This window comes from Oryctolagus cuniculus, chromosome 4 (assembly GCF_964237555.1).
Source record: "Oryctolagus cuniculus chromosome 4, mOryCun1.1, whole genome shotgun sequence".
Classification (NCBI taxonomy): Eukaryota; Metazoa; Chordata; class Mammalia; order Lagomorpha; family Leporidae; genus Oryctolagus; species Oryctolagus cuniculus.
Window position 1 is genome coordinate 139,786,185 of NC_091435.1, and position 24,025 is coordinate 139,810,209.

The 24,025-nt window shown below is 43.0% G+C and overlaps 1 protein-coding gene across 28 annotated transcripts in view; it reads left to right on the forward strand.

The window, feature by feature from the left end:
• Window positions 1-24,025, forward strand: part of TFDP2 (transcription factor Dp-2) — a 192,620-nt gene that overhangs the window by 68,694 nt on the left and 99,901 nt on the right. The window contains exon 1 of one of the 28 annotated variants that reach the window (XM_051859024.2): window positions 23,301-23,393. The exons of the other annotated variants lie outside the window; for them this stretch is intronic. The gene's annotated coding sequence lies outside the window, so the exon portion shown is untranslated. Of the gene's footprint in view, window positions 1-23,300; window positions 23,394-24,025 lie in introns of those variants that run through there. 28 annotated transcript variants of the gene reach the window in all.

The following is a 24,025-nucleotide window of genomic DNA, read 5'->3' on the forward strand; positions in this document are numbered from 1 at the left end:
AATGGTTCCTGCCACCCATGTGGGAAACCCAGATGGAGTTCCTGGCTCCTGGCTTCAGCCTGACCCAGCTCTGGCTGCTTCAGGCATTTGAGGAGTGAGTCAGCAGATGGAGGATCTCTTTCACTTTGCCTTTCAAATAAATAAATAGGCCGGCGCCGCGGCTCACTAGGCTAATCCTCCACCTTGCGGCACCAGCACACTGGGTTCTAGTCCCGGTCGGGGCGCCGGATTCTGTCCCGGTTGTCCCTCTTCCAGGCCGGCTCTCTGCTGTGGCCAGGGAGTGCAGTGGAGGATGGCCCAAGTGCTTGGGCCCTGCACCCCATGGGAGACCAGGATAAGTACCTGGCTCCTGCCATCGGATCAGCATGGTGCGCCGGCTGCAGTGCGCCAGCCGCAGTGGCCATTGGAGGATGAACCAACGGCAAAGGAAGACCTTTCTCTCTGTCTCTCTCTCTCACTGTCCTCTCTGCCTGTGAAAGAAAGAAAAAAAGAAAGAAAGAAAGAGAGAGAGAGAGAGAGAAAGAAAGAAAGAACGAACAGATAAATAAATAAACCTTAAGAAAAGAAAGCCCAGGGGCCAGCGCCATGGCACACTAGGTTAATCCTCTGCCTGCGGTACCGGCATCCCATATGGGTGCCAGATCTAGTCCCGGTTGCTCCTCTTCCAGTCCAGCTCTCTGTTATGGCCTGGGAAAGTAGTGGCGGATGGCCCAAGTCCTTGGGCCCCTGCCCCTGCATGGGAGGGTCCTGGCTCCTGGCTTAGGATGGGCGTATCTCCCTGCCATTGTAGCCATCTAGGAGGTGAGCCAGCGGATGGAAGACCTCTCTCTCTGTAACTCCATCTTTCAAATAAATAAAATGAATCTTTAAAAAACAAAAAAAAAGATACAGAAAAATATTTTTCTTGATGGAAATGATATGGCAAAGATAGTATAGAAAATTTTGAAACATGGAAAAAATTCTACCAGTCTATCACAACCTTTTCTTTTTTGTATATTATTTCACTATTCATCATACATTATATGAAATAGATTCATTATTTTTACATTATTCATGTATTTATGTTTTAGTTTCAAAGCTCATATACATATAGTATTTATGTTTAAAGTTACAAAGCTCCTATAAATATAGTATTTATGTTTTAAAGTTACAAAACTCATATATATAGTCTTCTCTAATTTTTTAAAGATTTATTATTTATTTATATATTTATTATTTTGAAAAGAAAGAGAAAGAAGAGATTTCACATTTGCTGATTCAGTCTCTCCATATGGCTGCCATGGTAAAAGCCAGGAGCGCAGAACTCCATCTGGGTCTCCCACATAGGTGGCAGGGACCCAGGTAGTTGGGCCATCTTCCTCTGCTTTACCAAGTGCGTTAGCAGGAAGCTGGATTGAAAGTGGACCAGCCAGGATTCAGAATGGCACACACATGGGTTGCCATCATTGTATGTGGTGGCTTTAACCCCCTGTGTGACAATGCTGACCCTATTCTGTTTTTAGTTTTGTTTGTTTATTTACTGCATCCAAAAAAAACCCCTCTTTCCATGTTTTTACAGTCTTCATCAATACCATTCTTAGAGCTTGTGCTGTCTCATTGTTTATGAATCATAATATTTTTTTTTCTTTTTTTTTTTTGACAGGCAGAGTGCACAGTGTGAGAGAGAGAGAGACAGAGAGAAAGGTCTTCCTTTGCCGTTGGTTCACCCTCCAATGGCCGCCGCGGCCAGTGCGCTGCGGCCGGCGTACCGCGCTGATCCGATGGCAGGAGCCAGGAACTTCTCCTGGTCTCCCATGGGGTGCAGGGCCCAAGGACTTGGGCCATCCTCCACTGCACTCCCTGGCCACAGCAGAGAGCTGGCCTGGAAGAGGGACAACCGGGACAGAATCCGGCACCCCGACCGGGACTAGAACCCAGTGTGCCGGCGCCGCTAGGCGGAGGATTAGCCTAGTGAGCCGCGGCGCCAGCTGAATCATAATATTTTAAACATTTCCCCATTTTCTTATTGTTAGATATTTAAGACTTATGTTGATTTTGTATACAAACAGACACAACACACACTCACACATAACACACATGGATACTTAAAAAATTCATGGTGAATGGAATTTAAAGGTAAGTTTATTTTGGTGTAAAAAAATTGAAATCTATGTATATGAGGGGTCTTTAAGAAGTTCATGAAAAAATGTGTTATGAAAAAAACTGGTATCCATGGGTTTCAAACATTTTTTGCAGCAAAATAAGCTTATCCTTTAATTTTGTTTTTTGAACTTATTGATGTTTTATTATATATGATATATATATTTATCCCTCAGATATGTGTGCATATATTTATATATGTTATAACATACGCGTGTTTAATATCATAATGTCTTTAGTCACATAGACTTTTTTTTTTTTTTTAAGATTTATTTATTTATTTGGAAGTCAGAGTTACACAGGGAGGGGAGAGGCAGAGAGAGAGAAGTCTTCTGTTTGATGGTTCACTCCTCAGATGGCCACAACGGCCGGAGCTGCGCTGATCCGAAGCCAGGAGCCAGGAGCTTCTTCTGGGGATCCCACACCGGTGCAGGGGCCCAAGGACTTGGGCCATCTTCTACTGCTTTCCCAGGCCACAGCAGAGAGCTGGATTAGAAGTGGAGCAACCGGGACTAGAACTGGCAGTCATATGGGATGCCGGCGCTTCAGGCCAGGGCGTTAACCTTCTGTGCCGTAGCACCAGCCCCAGGCTTTTGTTTCTTATAATTAATTTTCTTAAGATAAATAATCCAGGCCAGTGCCACGGCTCCATAGGCTAATTCTCCACCTGTGGCTCCAGCACCCTGGGTTCTGGCCCCGGTCGGAGCGCTGGATTCTGTCCCAGTTGCTCCTCTTCCAGTCCAGCTCTCTGCTGTGGCCCAGGAGTACAGTGGAGGATGGCCCAAGTGCTTTGGCCCTGCACTCGCATGGGAGACCAGGAGAAGCTTCTGGCTCCTGGCTTCGGATCAGCACGGTGTGCTGGCCGCTGTGTGCCGGCCACAGCGGCCTTTTGGAAGGTGAACCAATGGAAAAAGGAAGACCTTTCTCTCTGTCTCTCTCTCTCATTGTCCACTCTGCCTGTCAAAAAAAAAAAAAAAAAAAAGATAAATAATCCAGCAGTACAGTTACTGGTTAGGACATTTTAAACAATTCTTATTTAAGTTAAAATAAATTACCAAACTCTACACCTACACCATCACATATTATCTCTTACCCCCATGTATCTTCATCCTTGCTTCTTTTTTTTTTTTTAATATTTATTTTATTTATTTGAAAGAGTTACATCCTTGCTTCTGACATGGATTCATGCCCGCTGTGCTTCAGCCTCAGTGGTGTTTTTTTTGGGAAGCCAATTTGCATTTTGAGAGTTTAAAAGTGTTGATTTCCTCAGGCTGTTTATTTAAGCTACTTAGAACCTGTAGCAAGAAAGTACTCATTTGTATATAGTACTCTTTTTTTTTCTGTTATCACTATTCTGCTATTAATCCTATCCAATGAATTTTTCCAGATCCTGTACTTTTCAATACTAGAGTTTATATTTGATTCTTTTTAATTTTATATTATAAACAAATATGTTGTAGATTCTAGATCTGTTTATATTGTTCTAAAGAGTATTTTTTTTTTAACTTGGTTTTAGTGGGCACTTCATTGAACTCTGACTGAAAACTGTTTACCATGGCATGGGTGACAACTCAAATCTTAATTTCGATTTTGAAAATTTTAGCCTTAACTGTACTACTTGGAGCCTGTCCCAGGCATGTATATGCGTGGTTCAGGAGTTTGTCACAAATTTGGCAGTTTATACACAGAATTTGGGACTTCCCTTGTCTGGATCAAAGAATGGTGAACTCACCTGGCTAGCCAAGTTTGACTTTGTTGGTCTCCCCCTATTACTTTGAGATAGTGTTTAAAAGAGATATTTCACCCAATAAGTCTAGGTGTTATCTGCAATAGGATTGATCCAGTAGGAGGTAAAGGACAATATCAGAAGCAGAAACAGAAAGTCACTAAAACAGGATGTTTCTGGTCCCGTTTATCAGTGATAGACTGGAAGTACGTGTCAGACAGTGGGCAGTAGATGAGTAAATTATAGTTTCTGCTGAACAGAATATCACGCAATTATTTAGTATTTAGACATGGTTTACAATAATGTGGGGAAAATGTGACATCTAAGGCAAGCTGAAAAACAGTACAGCCATGTGTTCTCTAATAATGGGATTTGTTCTAAGAAATATGTCATGTGAAATCAGGTATATGGTATAGCTGACTAGACACCTAGGCTGTTTGGTCTGGGGTTAGGGGGAGATGAGGGAGCTATAATCTTGCTAGGACCATAATGAACAAAACACCACAATATCAAACACAAGAGAACTAACGTAATCAAGAGGAGCTGTGAACATGCTGTTTTATAGTAAACTGGTTTTAACAAAGAAAAAGGAAGTAGTATACTTGGGGTGTGCATTTGACCCAGTAGTTAAGATGTTGGGTTGGAACAACTGCATCCTATATTGTAATGCCTGGGTTTGAGTCTCAGCTAAACTTCTGATTCTAGCTTCTTGCTAATGCGTACCCAGGGAGGCAGCAGATAAGATGGATAGTTCAAGTATTTGGATCCCTGTTACCCAGCTGGGAAACCTGGATTGGGTTCTTGCTCCTGGCTTCAGCCTGGCCCAGCCTAGATTTTGTGGGCATTTGAAAAGTGATTCAAAATATGGGAGCCTTGCCTGTCTCTCGAATAAAGGGAAAACACTCTGAAATATTGATAGAAATGCAGTATAGTAGGGGCCAGCACCCGTGGCATAGCAGGTAAAGCTGCCACCTGTAATGCCGGCATCCCATATGGTCGCCGGTTCCAGTCCCAGCTGCTCCACTTCCGACCCAGCTCTCTGCTATGACCTGGGAAAGCAGTAGTAGATGGCTCAAGTCCTTGGGTCTCTGTACCTGAGTGGGAGACCTGGAGGAAGCTCTAGGCTCCTGGCTTTGGATCGGCTCAGCTTCCGCCATTGGTGATCATTTGGGGAGTGAACCAGCAGATGGAAGACTTCTCTCTCTCTGCCTCTGCCTCTTTGTAACTCTGCCTTTCAAATAAATAAGTAAATAAAATCTTTAAAAAGAAAAAATAAATGCAGTATAGTACAAACAAGCAAGTACAAACAAGTAACATAGTCATTTATTATCAAATGTTTGTTAATATACATAATTGTATATGCTGTTTTTATATGACTGGCAGTACAGGTTTGTTTACTGTTGCATTACTACAGACATGTAAGTAATTACTTGGTGATGGAAATTTTTTAGCTCCATCATAATATCATGGAGACACCTTTGTATTATGTAATCTGTTGTTGACCAAAACATCGTATGTGGCACGAATATGGAAATTTACTAATCATGTAATGGTGTTTTTCCTTGAATCTTTGATTTATTGCAAGGGCTCTTAACGTATTTACAGTTGTCCCTCCTTATGCATCAGGATTGGTTTCAGGATCACTGTGGATACCAAGTCCCTCAATAAAATGACTTATGAGTTTCATGTAATCTAGTACATCTTCCCCTATACTTTAAATCGTCAGTAGACTACTTATGTAAACACTTGTTATATACTCTGTGTTAGGGAATAAGGACGAGAAAAGACCTTATGTTCAGTACAGATAAAAGCCGTTATAGGACTACATGCTTCTTCTGTCCACAGGAGCTGGGTTTAGCTCATGGATGGAACATGAGGACCCAGGGTCTGGCTGTATGAAAGTGAGGTTGTGATTAGTAAAATATAAATTCACTTTGAAGTGTCACAAAACTTGACATCCTGATCGTAGTTTCCTCTGTCAACTTTCTAAGATTATTATATTGCTGTACAGTTGTATAATGGTCACAAAATTTTTCTCAAGTTTGAAAATACTGAGAGGCTGACGCTAAGTAAAAGCTGCTGCCTGCAGTGCCAGCATCCCATATGGGCACCAGTTCGAGTCCCAGCTGCTCCACTTCTGATCCAGCTCTCTGCTGATGGCCTGGGAAAGCAGTAGAAGATGGCCCAAGTCCTTGGGCCCCTGCACCTGCATGGGAGACCTGGAAGAAGCTCTTGGCTCCTGGCCTCAGATCGGTGCACTTTTGGCATTGTGGCCAATTGAGGAGTGAACCAGTGGATGGAAGACTTCTCTTTCTGCCTCTCCTTGTCTCTCTGTGTAATTCTGTGTTTCAAATAGATAAATAAATATTTTTAAAAAAATAATACCACTTGAAAAAAAAGAAAATACTGGGAGTAAATATTATAAATAAAACAGACGAAAAATAATGCAATGAATATATTATTTTAGTTTTGTTAGAAATCTTTTTTTTTTCTCTTTTTTTTTGACAGGCAGAGTGGACAGTGAGAGAGAGAGACAGAGAGAAAGGTCTTCCTTTGCCGTTGGTTCACCCTCCAATGGCCGCTGCGGCTGGCTCACCGCGCTGATCCGATGGCAGGAGCCAGGTGCTTCTCCTGGTCTCCCATGCAGGTGCAGGGCCCAAGGACTTGGGCCATGCTCCACTGCACTCCCTGACCACAGCAGAGAGCTGGCCTGGAAGAGGAGCAACCAGGACAGAACCCAGCACCCCGACCAGGACTAGAATCTGAGGTGCTGGCACCACAGGCGGAGGATTAGCTTATTGAGCCGCGGCACCGACTAGAAATAGATCTTTTTCCTTGTGCTTTTCTTTGAATTTCTTCATGAGCATGTATTTTTCTTTTCTTTCTTTTTTTTTTTTTTAATGATTTATTTATTTATTTGAAAGAGCTACAGAGAGGCAGAGGCAGAGAGAGGTCTTCTGTCCACTGGTTCACTCCCCAGATGGCCACAATAGCTGGAGCTATGCTCACCTGACGCTAGGAGCCAGGAGATTCTTTAAGTTCTCCCATGTGGGTGCAGGGGCCCAAGGACTTGGGCCATCCTCTATTACTTTCCCAGGCCATAGCAGAGAGCTGGATTGGAAGTGGAGCAGCCAGAACTTGAACCGGCATCTGTATGGAATGCTGGTACTGCAGACTGGAACTTTAACCCCATCAAACCATAGTGCTGACCCTGTATTTCTCAATTAAAGGAGAAAATTAACAAAAAAATTTCCCCTACCAGCTATCCCATGTGTGAGGGCAAGAACCAAGGTGGAAATTGTTGATTTTGAAAAGGAATTCTTTGGGGCTGGCACTGTGCCACAGCAGGTTAAAGCCCTGGCCTGAAGCGCCGGCAACCCATATGAGCGCTGGTTTGAGTCTCTGCTGCTCCTCTTCCAATCCAGCTCTCTGATATGGCCTGGGAAAGTAGTAGAGGATGGCCCAAGTCTTGAGGCCCCTGCACCCATGTGGGAGAACTAGAAGAAGCTCCTGGCTCCTGGCTCCTGGCTTCGGATTGGTGCAGCTCCGGCCATTGTGGCCATCTGGGTAGTGAACCAATGGATGAAAGACTCTTCTCTACCTCTCTGTAACTCTGTCTTTCAAATAAATAAAATAAACCTTAAAAAAAAAAAAAGAAAGATGGTAGTACTTTCCAAAGTGATCTATAGGTTCAACATAGTTCATTTCAGAATCCCAGCTGTTTTTTGTTTCTTTTGTAAAAACTGACAGGGTGATTCTAAAATTCTCAAGGAAGGTATTTGAGATATTTGCATCCCATATCAGAGGACCTGAATCAAGTCCAGGCTACTCTGCTTCCCATCCAGCTCCCTGCCAGTGCATCTAGTAAGCGGTAGGTCGTGGCCCAAGTACTTGATTTCCTGCCACCCAGGAAGGTGGGAGACACAGATGGCATTCCTGGCTCCAGGCTTCAGCCTGGCCAAGCCCGGGCTGTTTGGACCATTTGGGGAGTGAACCAGATGGAAGATGTCTCTTTGTCACACTACCATTTAGATGAATAAATATTTTAAAAAGGAATATTATAAAATATAATAATAATGAGTATGATTGCTAATACCTATCTTATTGTGGTAAAATATGTATAATATAATACTTATTGTAACTATTTTTAAATGTACAATCCATTGGCATTAAATATATTCACAGTCTTGTGTAACCATCACTGCCTCTATACCCCCAGTTTTTTCATCATCATCCACAAATGAAAGCTTTTTGTATCCAGTGAGCAATAACTTTCCCTTCTCCCTTTACCCCAGCCTCTAGTAAGCTCTGTTCTACTTTCTGTCTCGATGACTTGGCCTATTCTAGGGACTTAATGTAAGTGAACTCACCCATTCTTTGTCATTTTGTACCTAGCATCTTTGATTTAGCGTAAGGTTTTAAAAGTCTATATATGTTGTAGCATATAGCAGAATTTCCTTTTTTGGCTGAATAATTTTTATTATTTCTATATATCACATTTCAGTTGTTCGCTCATCTGTTAATGGATCTACAGGGAGACGATAGGTTATTTCACCTTTTGGCCCTCGGGTTAACACTGCTGTGATCAGTGGTGTCTCTGTATCTTTTTGAGACTTTGCCCTCAGTTCTTTTGATATATTCATTCCTAGGAGTGAAATTGCTGGGTCCTTTGGTTACATATTTAAGCTTTTTCTTGTTAAGTGTTTATTTATTGCATTTATTTGAAAGGTAGAGAGGGTGGTGGTGGAAATCTTCTATCCTCTGGTTCATTTCCCAGATGTCCGCAACAGCCAGGCAGGGCCAGGAACTCAATCCAGGTCTCCCATGTGGGTGGCGGGGACCCAAGTACTTGAGCCATCACTGCTGCCTCTAAGGGTCTGCATTAACAGGAAGCTGGAGTCTGAAGCAAGACCAGGATTCACACCGAGGCGCTCGGATGTGGGAAGCAGGTAACCAAAGCAGGGTCTTCACCGGTGTGCTGAATGCTCACTCCTGAATGATCATTTTACCCTTTCGACATCCACTCTGCCTCTCAGCCTCGTCCTGTTGAATCATGGTGCCACCCGCTTGTGGCCCGACCCAGCAACTGAGGTTCCGTCTTTGGCTCCTTTCTCATTCTCCCTCCTTCCAGTCAAATCGCTCCTAGCCTGCTGAATCCCTCAGCCCTTTTGGCCCATTTTCTGTTTCCACTGCTACTGCCCTAGGCCAGACTACTGTAAACTGTTTCCTGGTTTCTCATAGCTGTTTTCTTTGCTTCTTGGTTAACTTCTTTTGGTTTCACTCACTGGACTATAGCTACATACCTTTTCTCAAACACACATCTGAACTAGTCTTTCCATGTTAAATAAACCTTTTGATAGTTCCCTATTGCCCTCAAGATAAAGCCTGAACTCCAGTTTAAGAGATCCTGCATGATAGGGTTCTTGTTTTCATCTCAGTCTTATCTCAGACACACCTGCACTCCTGCCCCGTTGGACTCCTGTCAGCTCCCATGCCCTCTCTCCTTGCAGCCCTGCTGGGCGCCCTTCTCTGGGCCTGGAATGTTGTGCTCCCTTCACTCTGTCCTTCCTGCGGCTCCTGCTATCCGTTTCACCTCACATGTAAGCTCAGCACCCCACCCCCCGCCCGGCCCTGGGCCACTGATGGTATGCATCTATCCCTGTTGTGTAGCAGAAGCCTGTAGTTTAATTATTGTTCTTCTCATCTGATTGTAAACTCCAGGAAGTCAGAAACGTTTATCTTATTCATCATGGTATCGCTGGGATAGGTTCTGGAAGTGTCTCTGCCTTAGTATCGGTCTGCTCTAGGAGCTCTGTTGAAAGAATGTATGTCCTTTCTACTGCCCGCAGTACCTCTGGCCAGGGCCAAACTCCTGTTTACTCTTCAAAAGTCCAGCTGAACATGCATTCCTCTGCGCTTCCTTGTCCCCTGGCCTCCTTGGTGCTACCTTTGGACCCAATGCACTCTGTTACTGCCGTTCCCACATTGCTTTGTGATTCTTTCTATCTTTCTTTTTTTCCTTGGCCAGACAGGGAGCTCCCTGAGGGCAAGGTTTTTTTTAAATATTTTTGTCCCCTGGGTCTAGCTTGGTGTCTCTCCCAGTTATACTTAGAGATACTGAACTGTTCAGAGCTTTTATGAAACAGAACATCCTCAGGCTTTTTATCAAAGTACTTTTTTATTTTTAGATTTATTTATTTATTTGAAAGGCAGAACTACTGAGAGGCAGAGGCAGAGAGAGAAATTTTCCATCTGCTGGTTCGTTCCTCATATGGCTGCAACGGCTGGAGCTGGGCCAATCCGAAGCCAGGAGCCAGGAGCCAGGCACTTCTTCTGGGTCTTCCACATGAGTGCAGGGGCCCAAGGACTTGGGCCATCTTCTACTGCTTTCCCAGGCCATAGCAGAGAACTGAATCAGAAATGCAGCAGCCAGGTCTCGAACCAGCACCCATATGGGATGCCAGTGCTGCAGGTGGCAACTTTACCCCCTATATCATAGCACTGGCCCCTTAAAAGTATTTTTTGAAACAGTATTAAGGTGCTTAGTGAGGAATATTTCTGAACCCTTTGTCTTAGAACATGTGTTGAAGAGCTGGAAGTTTAAAAGTTGTACAATTACTTAAAATATAGCAAGCCTCAAGGCAATTGTGTATAGCCTGTAACCAGAGAGGGTTTAAAAGCAATTGAGGCCGGCACCGCGGCTCATTAGGCTAATCTTCCGCCTTACGGCGCCGGCACACCAGATTCTCGTCCCGGTCGGGGTGCCGGATTCTGTCCTGGTTGCCCCTCTTCCAGGCCAACTTTCTGCCGTGGCCAGGGAGTGCAGTGGAGCATGGCCCAAGTCCTTGGGCCCTGCACCCCATGGGAGACCAGGATAAGTACCTGGCTCCTGCCATTGGATCAGCGCGGTGCGCCGGCCGCAGCGGCCATTGGAGGGTGAACCAATGGCAAAGGAAGACCTTTCTCTCTCTCTCTCTCACTGTCCACTCTGCCTGTCAAAAAAAAAAAAAAAAAGCAATTGAGTATTGGTATATCCTTGCCATGAATTATTGCTGTGAAATATATTGGCCTATATATTATATATTATATAATATAATATACATTATTGAGAAAAATGAGAGGTAAAAATAGTGTAACTCACAACATCTTTATCTGTGGTGGTGAAAGACTAGCAGATCTGTAAGTGAATACGAGGGATTCCTTAGTCATGAGAGGCACCTGTTACTGCATGGCTTGTACCTTTGGATATTATGTAGAAAGGCCACACCTGCCTGCAGCTACATGCAGTACCCTGGGAAGCCACAGGGTCGTATAGAGTAGGTGCATGCTTTGGGTGAGCTGCTCACGTCCTTTCGGGCAGGAGAGCTCTGTTGTGTATCTTCCACTCTTCTTTCAGCATCAGCAGAGGGATTTCCTTGGTTAGCACATTCGTTGCTTATGCAGCAGGTTTCTGAGGCCCAGATGAAGTTAGAGGACATATGTTTAGAGTAGAACCAATTGTTTTAGATTTTATAATGTTTTTTGGTTTTTAAAGATTTATTTTATTTATTTGAAAGAGTTACAGAGAGAGGTAGAGCCAGAGAGAGAGGTCTTATATTCGCTGGTTCACTCTTCAAATGGCCACAACAGCCAGAGCTGAGCTGATCCAAGGCCAGGAACTTCTTTGTGGTCTCCCACAGGGAGACCCACACACTTGGGCCATCTTCTACTGCTTTCCCAGACCATGGCAGAGAGCTGGCTTGGAAGTGAAGCAGCTGGGACTTGAACTAGCACACATAGGGGATGAAGGCCAGGGCTTTAACCCGCTGTGCCACAGTGCCGGCCCCTATGATGTTTTCTGAAAAGATCTTTACAGCTTGGAAACAGGGGTAAAGGAAGTATTTATGTGGGCAAAGCAGTAGGAAGAGAAAGAATTTAGAATTTCTACCAAAAATATCTGTTACAAGTGTCTCTTATAGGGACAATGAAAATGCATTTCCGCAGAGAGAAAATACAAGAACTTCATTTTTCTTGGCGAGAATGAGATAAAGTTTAAAAGGAGTTGGTAACCTGAAGAGGTAGGGAGTCGGTATTAGAAAGTTAACTTATGTGTTTAAAATGTTAAGGATGCAGATTGGGGCTGGTGCTGTGGCAAAGTAGTCTAAACCTCTGCCTGTGGCACTGGCATCCCATGTGGCTACCAGTTCGAGTCCTGGCTGCTTCATTTCCAAACCAGCTCCCTGCTAATGGCCTGGGAAAGCAGCGGAGGATGGCCCAAGTGCTTAGGCCCCTGCAATCATGTGGGATCCCCAGAAGAAATTCGTGGCTCCTGGCTTTGGATCCATCATCTCTGGCCATTGTGGCCTTTTGGGGAGTGAACCACAGGATGGAAGACCTTTCTGTCTCTTCTCTCTGTAATTCTGCTGCTCAAATAAATAAATAAATATTAAAAACAAACAAACAAAAAGGAATCCAGATTCCAGACCTAGTGTTGTGATGCAGTGGGTAAACCTGTTGCATGTAACACTGGCATCTCCCAACAGCTCTGCTTCAAATCCAGCTCCCTAATGATGTGCCTGGGAAAGCGGTGGAGGATGGCCCAAGTGCTTGGGCTCCTGCACCCACGTGGGAGACCTGAATGAAGCTCCTGGCTCCTGGCTTCAGACTGGCCCAACTCCAGCTGTTACAGCCATTTGGGGAATGAACCAGCAGATAGTTAATCTCTTTTTCTCTCTCTCTCTGTCTCTCCCTTCCTCTAACTCTGCCTGTCAAGTAAATAAATTTTTGAAAGAGATGTAGATGCTTATATATTTTAAGAGTTCTGTGTTTAATTAAACAGACTGCTGCTTTTGCCCGCATTCTTTGGTGGTAGGGGATTATTTCACAAATATAAACCCTAAAATGTCTAGTAAGTTTCTGTTTTATTTTATATTACTTTGAATAATAGGTGTATGCAACATTTGGTTGCTATTTCTATAAACATTCTTTGGCAGGCTTACTGCATATGAGGTCATATTAGGGTGAGTCTGGCCTTTCTTACTGTGCTAGGCTTAGTAAGAGATTGTATTTTCATGAACGCTGTGAATGGTTCTGGCTTTGCCTTTTGAATCTGGGTTTGGTTTCAGGATATTTAAAAATATCTTAATGACCTGAAAATAGACAACTCTCCTCTTCTACAAATAGTTTTATTTATTGACCTCTTCATTTCTGTAGGTGGCTTTTGAAGGAGCTTTGTCAGATCCTTTTTCTCACATGTAGTTTTCCTGTATTTATCTTTTAAGATACATTCTGTTTAAATAATAGTTGTTAGTCTGTTCCCACATTAAATGTTTGAATTAAATAACAGTGACCTTTTAGAAGTGAAATTCTAAGTAGTTCCAGACACAAAAATAAGGGAAAAACTTAAAAGTGTTTTTTTTAAACCTGTGGTTACCTCATGTTTTATCTTCCTGTTAACACTTTCGTAACATACATTGTGGTTGGGCAGGATTACATAATTTTGCTGGTTTGTGGCTTATTGTAGACTTACGTTATACCTGACCTACAATAATAAAAGGATTTTAAATTTGTATCCTGTATTCTAGTAGATCACATAAATTGCATTACTATAAAGCTGTGACATGATAATCACTGTTTTTTAAGTTCTTAAAGTAGAAGCAGTTACTATTTATGAAAAGGGTGACAAGTAATATTCTTCTTTTTGGAGGAAAGAGTGTCTGGAGTCTTGCTTCGGTCTTATTTCAGACTCCATTCTTGGTGAATCAGCTTGTGCTTCAGTTAGCACAGTAGAATACTGTTGGAATGAAAACGTCTTTTTAAATGCGATTTCCTATTTATCTCCAATTTCCAGTATTAACCATTGTCTTCTCACTGAACCAAATCTTTCCATGTCTGTGAGCTGCATGCTCAACTTCGCTAGCCATCTTGCTTGCTGTTGGGACAGCTACTAGCTAATCATAGCACTAAGTGAGGAAGATACTTTTAGTTCCCAATTGGCATGATTCTTTTTTTTTTTTTTTTTTTTTGACAGGCAGAGTGGACAGTGAGAGAGAGAGAGACAGAGAGAAAGGTCTTCCTTTGCCGTTGGTTCACCCTCCAGTGGCTGGTGTGCTGCGACCGGCGCACTGCGGGCCAGCGCACCACGCTGATCCGATGGCAGGAGCCAGGAGCCAGGTGCTTCTCCTGGTCTCCCATGGGGTGCAGGGCCCAAGCACTTGGGCCATCCTCCACTGCACTCCCTGGCCACAGCAGAGAGCTGGCCTGGAAGAGGGGCAACCGGGAAAGAATCCGGCGCCCCGACCAGGACTAGAACCTGGTGTGCTGGCACCGCTAGGTGGAAGATTAGCCTATTGAGCCGTGGCACCGGCCAGCATTTGATTCTAAAATCTGTTTTGAATGTTTTATTTGAACTTCCTTATTTAAATTTGTCTTGTTTGTGATTAACAGAATTTTCATGAGTTGCCAAATCCAAAAGCAAAGTATCCACAAACATGCCATAACACTGTTGAACAGTTCTATTTCTAAGTATTTTCATTAAATTTAGCAATGTAATTTATTTGCAAGTGTTTGTTACTCAGGAGAAATTAAATTTTCCATTCTGACATTTAACCTAGTTTCTCCCCCTCCTTCTTTATTAATTATAGTAACTAAAAATATTATTTTTGTAAAGCTAGCACATTTTAAATTTTTAAATTTATTTCCATTTTGTTTGAAAGGCAGAGACAGAGAGCGAGAGCTCTTCCACCTGCTGGTTCATTCCCTTAATGACCACAGCAGTCAGATATGGGCCAGGCCGAAGCCAGGAACCTGCAACTCCATCTAGGCTCCCACATGGATGGCAGGAACCCAAACATTTGGGCCGTCATCTGCTGCCTTCCCAGGTACATTAGCAGGGAGCTGGATCAGGAGAGGCAGCAACTGGGACTTGAATGGGGCTTACCCTTCGATGTTGCAATGAGGACCCCAAGATGGATGGGAACTCTTGATTAGCCCTTTTTTCAATGTCATCCTTTACATACCTCTCTCTCTCTTTTTTTTTTTTTTTTTTGTTTAAGATTTTTTTGTTTGAAAGTCAGAGGTACAGAAAAAGAGGAGGGGGGATTTTTTTCCATCTGCTGGTTCACTCCCCAAATGGCCTCAATGGTCAGGGCCAGGCCAGGCCGAAGCCTGGAGCCAGGAGCTTCGTCCCAGCCTCCCATTGTGGCTGCAGGGGCCCAAGGACTTGGGCTATTTTCAGCTGCTTTCCCAGGTGCATTAGTAGGGAACTGGATAGGTGGGACATTACCCACTGTGCCACAGTGCTGGCTGGGTGCCTACATATCTTGTATTGAAACCATTTGGGAGCTATTAAAGTGTGAATAACAGCCTGATTGAAAGTGCAGTCATGTAAATCACACATCTAAATGAAAACATTTATCTATCAATAAAGACCTCAAATAGGCAAAGTAACCATTATGGTAATAATTTGGAAAAAAAAACACAAAAAATTGTGACTTACCTTTTTTGCCAATCCCTGATTAATAAAAGTAACATTTCTTTCCTATGCCTGGATTTGGGAGTACAGAGCCCAGTGGCTGTCGTATTTCAGCGACCGTCAGAATCACCTGGAGGGCAGGTTACAGCGCTCACCTCCAGAGTTTCTAAGTAGGTGGGTCTGGGGTGGGGTCTGAAATCACTATTAACAAGTTCCCATGGGAAACTGATGTTGCCAGTCCTGGGCAAGAATGTAAGGGCATTATGGAGGTGGGGATTGAAAAGCGGGCAGTAGGTTTCAGCCTGATGTTCCTGCCTAAGATTTTTCACTGAATTTACCTGCGTGTGTCTGATACTGAGAGGTCATCAAGTGTCCGTGCCCCTGGGCTTTCAGATGGAGGAGGAAGAGGTATTCTTGTTGCTTTTTTTTTTTTAATATTTGAAAGTCAGAGTTACACAGAGAGAGGAGAAGCAGAGGGAGGGGGGGTCTTCCATCCGATGTTTCACTCCCCAGTTGGCCACAAAGGCCGGAGCTGTGCTGATCTGAAGTCAGGAGCCAGGAGCTTCTTCCCCAGCCCTCTTGTTGCTTTTATAAAGCCTCTGCTTTCAAGCTACAGCAATGTTTTATCTTTCACTAACTTTAATGTGAAAATAATGGCTCCTATAATTCACCTCTATCCTAAGGAAATGAATTTTAAAGTATCATTTCAATAGATATGTTTAGCGTAAGAGTAGCTCCTATTCAGAAATCCCTTGCTAGGTGCTTTTAAAGTAAATGATGGGTAGACTAGCATTGTGGCACAGCAGGTTAAGCTGCCTCCTGAGATATTAGCATTCCATTTGGGTACTGGTTTGAGTTCTAGCTATTCCACTTCCAATCCAGCTCCCTGCTAAAGGCCTAGGAAAGCAGTGGAGGATGCCCCAAGTGCTTGGATCTCTGCATCCACATAGGAGACCCAGAAGAAGCTCCTAACTTCAGCCCAGCCCCAGCCATTGTGACCATTTAGGGAACATCTGTCTTTCCCCCTCTCTGTGTAATTCTGCTTTCTAAATAAATAAATCTTTAAAATAATTTTTAAAATAAATTGAATATATATGCAACAGCTTATTTATAGTCAATAAAATTTGTTTATGAAAAGCATTTTATGGGGTCAGCACTGTAGGGTAGCGGGTAAAGCTGCTGCGCGCAGTGCCAGCATCCTTTATGGGGGCCAGTTCAAGTCCCGGCTGTTCCACTTCCGATCCTGCTCTCTGCTGTGGCCTGGGAAAGCAGTAGAAGATGGCCCAAGTGCTTGGGCCCCTGCACTTTCATGGGAGACCAGGAAGAAGCTCCTGGGTCCTGGGTCCTGGCCTCAGATCTGCTCAGCTCTGGCTGTTGTGGTCATTTGGGGAGTGAACCAGCAGATGGAAGACCTCTTTCTCTCTCTGCCTCTCCTTCTCTCTCTATGTAACTCTGACTTTCAAATAAATAAATAAATCTTTAAAAAAAAAAAAACAGTTTATGTGGGGGTGTTTTGCTGTAATATAACAGCTCAAATTTAATTTTTTTTGTATTTTATGTTTTTAATTATGAAATTGATAGAAAAAATAAGATGTGTCGTTATTTCTTGCAAAGCATCTTTATATGATTATGATTGATTGTTACTATATATCTTTCTGTATTTTTAAATATGTTCATAATAGGGTATTAGCTTTATAATTAAAATATTCATGCTTTATATTTATATATATATTGCAAGTTTTTAGTTGACACATACACAGTGACATTTTTTTTCTAGTCATTTTTCTTTTCTTTTCTTTTTTTTTTTTTTTACTTTTATTTAATGAATATGAATTTCCAAAGTACGACTTATGGATTACAATGGCTTCCCCCCCATACTGTCCCTCCCACCCACAACCCTCCCCCCTCCCACTCCCTCTCCCCTTCCATTCACATCAAGATCCATTTTCAATTATCTTAACATACAGAAGATCAGCCTAGTACACATTAAGTAAGGATTTCAACAGTTTGCTCCCACACAGAAACATAAAAGATGATTTTTTTAGATGATGATGAAATCAGATCAGACCTATTGTCATGTTTAATCCCAGTGAGAGTCAAGTTGGGAATTGATAATTTCTTTTTTTTTTTTTTTTTTTTTACAGAAGATCAGTTTAGTATGCATTAAGTAAAGATTTCAACAGTCTGCACCCCCATAGAAACACAAGGTGAAATATATTGTTTGAGTACTCGTTATAGCATTAAATCCCAATGTACAGCACATTAAGGACAGAGATCCTACATGAGGAGTAAGTGCACAGTGACTCCTGTTGTTGACTTTACCAATTGACACTCCTGTCTATGGCATCAGTAATCTCCCTATGCTCCAGTCATGAGTTTCCAAGGCTATGGAAGCCCTCTGAGTTCTCCGACTCATTATCTTGTTTAGACAAGGTCATAGTCAAAGTGGAAGTTCTCTCCTCCCTTCAGAGAAAGGTACCTCCTTCTTTGAAGACCTGTTCTTTCCACTGGGATCTCACTCACAGAGATCTTTTTGCCAGAGTGTCTTGGCTTTCCATGCCTGAAATACTCTCATGGGCTTTTCAGCCAGATCCGAATGCCTTTAGGACTGATTCTGAGGCCAGAGTGCTATTTAGGACATCTGCCATTCTATGAGTCTGCTGAGTATCTCACTTCCCATGTTGGATCACTCTCCCCTTTATTTATTCTATTGGTTAGTGTTAGCAGGTACTAGACTTGTTTATGTGCTCCCTTTGACTCTTAGTCCTTTCATTATGATCAATTACACAGTGACGTTTTACAAACAGCTCTCCTACTTAGAGGCAGAATGCCAGCACCTCAGAAGCATGCTTTGTATTTCCTTTCCAGGTGACTGCTGTCTTGACTTCTAAAGGCACGGGTTGGGGTGGGTATTTGGCCTGGTGATTAAGATGCTAGTTGGGATGCGAATATCCCACATCAGAGTGCCTGCATTTTCTGATTCCAGCTTCCTGCTAATGCAGACCCAGGGAGGCTGCTGTGATCCCTCAAGTGATTGGGTGCCTGCTCACCCAGGTTGAAAACGTGAATTGAGTTTCTGGCTCTTGGCTTCAGCCTCAGCTGGGGGCCACTGGAGGTATCTGGGGAGTCAACCAGAAGATGGGCGCTCTCTTTCTCCATTCTGTCTGTGTGTCTCTTTCTCTACCTAAAATAAATTAAAATAGTAGAAGAGTGGTTCATTCCAAAAAAATTAGAAGAAAAGTAAAGCATGGGGTATTATTGGGCTTCATATAATTGTAATCATACAGCATTTATTCTTTTGTAACTGGCTTGATCAATAGTATATTTATGTGCTTCTTCCATATTGTTGTAACCAGTTGTAGTTCATCTTGCTCATCACTATTTAATATTCCAGTGTGCATAAAACATAATTTATTCTAGTATTGTATGTTGATGGTAGTTTTAAGTTTTCAGAATTTTTAATAGATTTATTTCTTTACCTGAAAGAATTATATATATATAGAGAGAGAGAACCTTCCATCCACTGGTCCACTCCCCCAGATGGCCACAATGCCTTGGGCTGGGCCAGGCCAAAGTCAGGAGCTTCTTCCAGGTCTCCCACATGGGTAGCGAGAAGCACCTGGGCCATCCTCTGCTGCTTTTTCTGGGCTATTAGCAGGGAGCTGCATAGGAAGTAGAGCAGCCAGGACTTGAACCAGTGCCTGTATGGGATGCCGCCATTGTAGGCAGCATCTTTGCCCGCTCTATGCCACAATGTCAACCCCTGAGTTTTTAGATTTTATGATTAGCCATGTCAGAAATATTCTAGTTCATGTCCTTTTGTGAACACATACATGCGTTTCTGTAGGTCATAGACCTAGGAATGGAATTGTTTGATTAGGATCCAGCTTTTATAGATACTTCCACTTGATTTTTTTTCCCAAATGTTTATACCAACTTATACTTCTACCCACAGTATTTGACTATTCCTGTCGCTTCAATTCCTTGCCATTGCCTAATGGAGCTTTCCAGCGAAACAGAATCAATAAGATATCTCTTACTGGTTTCATAAGTAAGATGAGGCTTCCAAAAGTTTGTGGAAAATGGAATTAAAAGTACGCATATTCTGTGAACTTTTTGAAGCCCCCTGTAAACATGTGTGTGCGTGTGTGTCCATGTGTGTGAGAGAGAGAAAGAGACTGTGAGGGAAAGGAGGAATGTTTGTTACAGGAATTGCTTACGTGGTTGTGGAGGCCAGAAGCCCCGTGATCTGCCATCTGTAATCTGGAGAGCCAGGAGAGCCGATCATATCGTTTCAGCCTGAGTCTGAAGGCTGAGAACCAGGGGAACCAGTGGTGTATGTCCCAGGCCAAGTTTGAAAGCCCAGGAACCGGGGAAGCTGATGGTGTTAGTCTTTGTCCTAGTTCCAAGACCCAAGAATGAGTAATGCCAAAATCTGAGGCCAAGAGAAGGCTGATGTTTCAGCTCAGAGAGAAATAAATTCTCCCATCTTTATCTTTTTTCTCCATCCAGGCCCTCAACAGATTGGATGATGTTCACTTATATCAGTGAGGGCAGCCTTCTTCATTCAGCTTGGCCAAATGCTAATGTGTTCCAGAAACACCCTCATAGACTACCCAGAACTAATGTTTTGTCAGCTCTCTGGGCATCCTTTAGCCGAGTCAAGTTGGCCCATAAAATTAACCGCCACAATGTTTTTCATCTATTTCCTTGAGCTCAGTGTGGCTGCTTTTAGTGTTAATCCACTGTGGCTTTAATTCACGTTTCCCATATGAGAAATGACTGAAGAACCATTCCTACATTTTTCATTGTGAATTATGCTAAAACAGTTTTGTAGTGTGTGATTCAGTATTGAACGTGTTTTAGCTTCATTTCATGGTGGTTAATTATAAGAAGTCTGGGATTTTTTTTTTTTTTTTTAAATTTGAAAGGCAGAGAAACATAGAGGAGAGACAGAGATCAGAGATCTTCCATCTTCCCTAAATGGCTACAACAACCAGGACTGGGCCAGGTCAAAGCCAGGAGCCAGAAACTCCAATTAGATCTCTCACATGGGTGGCAGGGACCCCAATCTTGGGCCATCCTCTGTACTTTAGCAGGGAGCTAAATCAGAAGCAGAGCCACTGAGACTCAAACTGGCACTCCCCTGTGGGATGTTGGCATTGCAGGCAGTGACAACCTGCTGGGCCGCAACTCCTGCCCCAAGAAGTGTTTTTTGAAATGCATAAAAGCATATTATAACTTGATCCAAAGTTATGGCTATGATCTTAAAAATAGCTTACATTTACTATTTAAAGTAAGGTTCAAGAGGCAGGTGTTTGGTGCAGTGGCTTATGTTGCTGCTTGAGATGCCTGCATCCCATATCAGAGTTCCTAGTTTGAGTCCTGGATGGTCCACTTCTGATCCTATTTCCTTCTGATGTGTATCCTGGGAGACAGCAAATGATGGCCCACATGATTGAGTTTTTGCCACCCATGTGGGAGACCTGAATAGTTTCGGGCTCCTGGTTGCAGCCTGGCCCAACCCTGGCTGTTGTGAGCATTTGAGGAGTAAACAATAAATGGAAGATAACTCTCTCTCTTCTTTTCAAATAAATTTTTTAAAAACCTACAAAAAAATAGGGACGAGGCCCTGTCCTGAGTGCGCCGGTTCTTTTCTGGCTGCTCCGCTTCCAATCCAGCTCTGATGTGGCCTGGGAAGGCAGTGGAGGATGGCCCAGGTCCTTGGGCTGCTGCACCCATGTGGGAGATCTGGAAGAGGCTCCTGGCTCCTGGCTTTGGGTCGGCTCAGCTCTGGCCATTGCGGCCGTTTGGGGAATGAACCATCAAATGGAAGACCTCTCTCTCTCTGTCTCTACCTCTCTCTGTAACTCTTTCAAATAAACAAAATTAAAAAATCTTAAAAAAATACAAAAAAGTAAATAATAATTAAGACTTGAGTTAATTAATATGCTATGACATCTAATAAGATTTTATTTAAATTTGTTGATTTAAATTTTTGTAATTGAATGCTATTATTTTCCTGTTTACTTCACCTGCTAAATTGAAGCTGTGTTCTCATGTGAAAATCCTCCTGTAGACTGAGTTGGAATTTTTTGGCAAAGATGAGTAAGCTGATAGCCAGACTCTGCTGGCTGCTGTAGTCGGGAACACTGCTAGCCTCAAATAAGATAGTATTTATAAAGCACTACACAGGTTTTTGTATTACTTTCAGAACTTTAATAATTCTGAAATGTTCTTAATATCTTGGTTTGCTTTCTGTTTTATTCACTGATACCCTTATTTGAATTTTATTTTAAATTCTCAGAAATTATTTCATTCTTACTATTGTCTGAGTCTTAAAAACAAGATGGAAGTCACAAAACAATCCAGAAACTGTCTATTTAAATAGAATCTATGTAATCTATTTAAGTGGAGTTGAAATTAGTCAATAACTATAGGATGGCATTAGCTTCATTGGTATTTTAAGAGTCTATTGTAGGGGCCAGTGCTGTGGCATAGCAGGTAAAGCTGTCACCTGCAGTGCTGGCACCAGTTGGAGTCCCTCTGCTGCACTTGATCCCAGCTCTCTGCTATGGCCTTGGAAAACAGTAGAAGATGGCCCAAATCCTTGGGCTCCTGCACCTGCATGGGAGACCCAGAAGCAGCTCCTGGCTCCTGGCTTCAGATCAGCACAGCTCTGGCCATTGTGGCCATCTGGGGAGTGATTCAGTGGATGAAAGCCTCCCCTCTCTCCCCACCCCCCCAGCTCTGCCTCTTAAATAAATCTTAAAAAAAAAAAAATCTTTTGTTTGGTCAGGTTCTTGAAACAAAGTAAGAGTTGCACCCGAGGGGGGTGCTTGTCCTTGGCTAGGGCCTGACAATGACAAAATTCTACTCTGAGGTTTTCCTCTTTTCAGGTTTGTTTGGGAGCTTCCACTTGTCTCCTCAACTCCAGTTTTGGAACTTTAGTTTAAAAAGCGGTATTTGAGAGGAATAAGAGAGTTGCTATTGGTGAAATTTTCATAGTGGAACTCCCAGACTTCCACTCAGTATTCTCAGAGTACTGAGAAGCAGACAGACAGATCCTCCATCCACTGGTTCACACCACAAATGGCCACAACTGCCGGAGCTGGGCCAATCTGCAGCCAAGAGCCAGGAGCTTCTTCCAGGTCTCCCACGTGGGTGCAGGGGCACAAGGACTTGGGCCATCTTCTAATGCTTTCCCAGGCCATAGCAGAGAGCTGGATCGGAAGTGGAGCAGCCGGGTCTTGAACCAGTGCCCACATGGGATGCTGGCACTGCAGATAGCAGCTTTACCCACTATGCCACAGCACTGGCCCCAGTGTGTGATGTTTGTTTAGAAAATATAGCCAGTCCTCAAAAATTGGGGATTGTTTTGCTTGTCAGTATTTAAAGCTTATCCTCATTTTGGATTCCAGATCTTTCCACCTTACAATGAAACACTCAGTGGAAAATTTGAACCATATGTGGTAGAATGACCACAAGCAAATGCAAGGGGGTTAGGCCTAAAACTTCAGTGCTATGTTTGATTTGTGTATCATTTTTTGTGTTTTCAATAAAAGCAAATATGTGACTGCTGTCTGTTTCTGTAAAAACAATAACTGAATAGCCATGAAAAATAAATATGTGGTCTTTGTCTCCAGTTCCTAGCACCCAGTTCCTACAACCCTTGGAAACTCCAGAGTGATCAGAATGTCTTTTGTATGCTAATGAGATGATAGTTGGTTGGGGCTTCTAGATCTCTTCAGAATGGAAGGTGGGCTTGTTGCCGGAAAGACCCAAGGCATTATAATCCCATGCCCTGGCTTCCTGGGTGGAGAGAGCCCTGGAGATGAGTCAGTCACCTGTAGCCAGTGATTTAATTGGTCTTGCCTGCACAGAGACCTCCTTAGAAGCTCCCAGGCAGGGTTTGGAGCCCTTTGGTTGGAGGACACATCAAGGTACTGGCTGGGTAGCATGCCTAGGGAGGGCGTGGAAGCTCCGCCCACTCCTCCTTCCCCTTAAGGCGCCCTGGGTGCCTCTTTCATTTGGTTGTTGTATTCCTGGGCCACGTCCTTTAACAAACAGTTAATAGTAAGTAAAATGCTTTCTTGAATTCCTTGTCACTCTAGCAAATTATCAAACCTGAGGAGAGAAGTCATGGGGAGCTGTAGGACTTCTAATCTGCCAGGCAAAAATGGAAAACAACCTGGGCACCCCGTTTGTAGCTGACATCTGAAATGGAGAGCAGTCTTGGTGGACTTGAGCTGTTAATTTGTGGATTGTGAGCTGAGTAGTTACTGTCAGAATTGAGTTGAAATTCTGTATACCTAGTTAGTGTCAGGGAAAAATTCTCGCGTAGATGTCAGAAGTGTTGTGAGTAAAAACAGCTTCAGTTTGTTGTTGGGCGCTTGAATTCACAGATTGTCTAGATGCCCTTTGTTTTGATTACTGTGTTCTTTCTTTTAATATTTAGGGCTGGTTTACCAAAATACTTTTAAAATGACTTGGATATTTTTTAAATAGAATACTAAAACATGAACCTACATCAAAGATTCTAGAAAACATGTTAGATCATGCTTTACTTAACTCAGTGGATAATATTCTGCTGGAAGTGTAATCCCTGCTTTTACTTATTTATTTTAAAAGATTTATGTATTTACTTGAAAGGCAGAATCTTCCAGATGCTGGTTCACTCCAAGTGGCCACAGCAGCTGGAGCTGGAC